Genomic DNA, 3,658 nt, shown 5'->3' on the forward strand with positions numbered 1-3,658 from the left:
AAAAAAAACATATTTTATTCATTTATATATAAGGACAAAACGTAAATACATATTAAACAACAGTTTATTATAAGGACAAAATTAAGTACATATTAAACATTAGTTTATTGTATATAAAAAAAATAGATGCATCGAATTGCTTATTTTATTCTTCAAAACATTCTAAAACCTATTCTTATACATGCTATAAGCATATCGTCAGTATAGTTTTTTTTAGTATTGAACTCTCTTGCCAATTTCATGACATTGGAAGGTGTTTATGCTTCATTCACTTATGTGGTTCCCTTTTGTTGTGTTGAACAGGTTGAACTCTCAATCCGAAGCTTTGTTGATATATGTGTTAGTAGATATGTTGACAAAGAGATGAAAACACATTGGGAGATAAAGAGATAGGAACACAAAAGAAAGATGAAAATGGTAAAGTAACGGGTATAATTATTGCATGTAAAGGGGATTAAAAATATCAATTTAAAATTAAAATGTAAATGCAATTACTAGAAGTATATATCTTCATTTGTATTGACATATATGCAATTACTAGAAGTGTATATCTTCATTTGAATTGACATATATTTATTGGAAATAGTTCAAGAATATATTTGTTTTAATAATAATAATAATAATAATAATAATAATAATAATAATAATAATAATAATAATAATAATAATAAGATAAATAGACTGTATTACATTATCAATACATATCATATAGATTTGTGGCTAGTAAATGATTATACTATTTTGGCAGCAAGCTTTCAGTACTTAGTTATGATATGCGTTATGAACCCAAATGACTTTGACTCGTTAAAAACTGCCTCTTTGAAAATTATAATTATTATAAAAAGTAATGAAATGCAAGTTATTGTACATAGACTATTCTTTTAAGGGTAATATTGTCAATTTAGGGTCGAAACACCATACAGAGTAGTTAGTAGCATGCACATTGAAACAAACTACCAAGAAATATTTTCATTTCTTTTACGGAAATAATTGTCTTTTTTTTAAACATTCGAGAGCCAAACACAAAGTATTGCATGCATCTATCAAGACTTGCATCAAAATGGTTTATGTTTACTTTAAAAATAGTAAATGATTGCAATATAATACTTTAAAATGACCATAACGATATTTTTGACCAACATGCTAAGTCTATATAGACGTAAATGGTAAATATGATACAGGTTTCTCCAATTTCAATCCCTTTTTTTGGACACCATTAATAGGTGTATCTTCTGAAAACTTTTGCTTCAACTCTGAACATTTTTGTCCTTGAGGTGGCGACAAGGTTTGCTCCAACTTAGGTTTCTTCAATATGAAGTCTTTTTTTTTGAAACCATTAACATGTGTATCTTTTTGAAACCTTTTGCTTCAAATCTAGACATTTTTTCCCTTGAGGTTGTGACAATGTTTGAAGGTTTGGTTATGACAGATCATGCATACTAAACACTAGGTACATTTGGTACGTTTGGAACAACAAGTGTGACTTTATTAGAAATTATACCTTATTTTGGTGGCTTTTAATGCTTCTGTTGGTTGACTCTAGGTTTGTGATTTCAAAAATAAATTCTGAAATTTTTTGTACTTGTACAAGCAATAGCAACATAGCAAGAAGGGATAATTGCAGACCCAAAACATAAAATAGTTAAACGCAGCATCAATTTCCTACTTTTATAGATTAAAGAGAACAAATAAGGGAAGTTAATAAGCAAGAGAGAGCCTAGAAAGAGATATACTTTTACAGAAATCCTTCAAAGACTTGGCTGCCTAGTTATTGCCTCAATAGTCGTTGGGCATGGCCCTCGCGGACCCTTTAAGGGTACAACTTTTGGTTCAATTTAGTTATAGATAGTAAGGGAAGAAGGTGATTGAAATTGGTGATGGTGCCTTGCAGGTGCGTGGTGGTTCTGATGGAGGTCAGGTATGGTGGTGATGATAAAAAATTATGGTTAAGAATAGAGGGGGAGATTAGAAAGCGAGATGTGAGCACCTCAACAATTTTGGGAGGAAGGGTGATTCTAACCGCCATACCTTGTCGGCAACGATGAAAGATGGCAAGCTGGGGAAAAGACTATTGATCGAGTTCTCAGAATCGACATATGAGGCGGCATGGAGCGACGATGTACCTAACAGGTGAAGAGGATCATAGGGGAATAATCGTTCTTATGGCGGTGGTAGCAAGCGATAAAACTGGAAGTGATTAAAATTTATTATCCCTAACAGGTAGGATTGGGGAAATGTTTTTAAGGGAAAACCAAAATTAAAATTTTTAACATCTTAATTATATATATTATTTGGTTAGTATTATACCTTTGATAAAAAATAGTATTTAATACATTAGTTATTTTCTAAACTCTCATTCAGATTTTTATCTATGATAAAATTTAAAATTATATATATATATATATATATATATATATATATATATATATATATATATATATATATATATATATATATATATATATATATATATATATATATATATATATATATATATATGGTAATTTGTTTCTTACATTTATTCTGTGGTAGAAAGCACCAATAAAAATTTAGTAAAAAATTAAATAATTATTTAATTAAGTAAAGATAGATATTAAATGATTTCCATAATTATATGTACATTAAATTATATCCATAATTATAATTTTTTTTATGGAAACTAATTAAATTCGTCATTAATGTCAGCAATAATATTCTTATAGATTGAATTCGTATCTAGGTTTTATGTTAGCAATAACGTTTTATCAGGACTCACTCACTTAAAATACAATAAAGTTGTATGTATATGAAGAATGAGAGTGTATTCTAGTAGCATATACTCTCGTTCTACTACAATACACTCTTATTCTTCTAGATACGAATTCATTTTGAAAGAAAATTATTGTTGATATTAATGACGAATTTAATTAGTTCCATAAAAAAGAATTATAAGTATGGATATCATTTAATGTACATTTAATGTTTACTAAATTCTTATTGGTGCATTCTAGCACACAATAGATGTGAGAAACATTTGAACCTCTCTTTCTCTCTCTCTCTCTCTCTCTCTCTCTCTATATATATATATATATATATATATATATATATATATATATATATATATATAGGGGCCGAGAACATTTCTTATTGCGACCAACCACTACCCATCACCACCACCCACTTCCATCACCACAACCGACCACCAACCCCACCACCATCAACACCACCACCGCCACCACCACCACCATCACGATACCTGCCACCACCACCCTATCCACCCCCATCACCATCACCAACACCTGCCACCACCACCATCACCAACACTTGCCACCACCACCATCATCAACTACCACCCATCAGCATCACTACCCACCCATCAGCATCAACCACCTCCACCACTTGCCCCCATTACCACCACCACCACCCACCACGATCACCACCACCTACAACCACTACTAACCAACACCACCGCCACCACCCCACCCACCATCATCACCTACAAAATATGACTTAAGGGTTAAGGCTTTTAGTTTAGAGATTATGTATTATGGTATATGGCTTACATATTAGGGCTTAGGGTTTATGGCTTATGGATTAAGGATTAAGGCTTATGGCATAGATATTATCACTTATGGTTTATGGCTTATGTCTTATTGCTTATGGCTTACAGATTAAAGGC

This window comes from Lactuca sativa, chromosome 4, assembly GCF_002870075.4.
Source record: "Lactuca sativa cultivar Salinas chromosome 4, Lsat_Salinas_v11, whole genome shotgun sequence".
In the NCBI taxonomy this organism is placed as follows: Eukaryota; Viridiplantae; Streptophyta; class Magnoliopsida; order Asterales; family Asteraceae; genus Lactuca; species Lactuca sativa.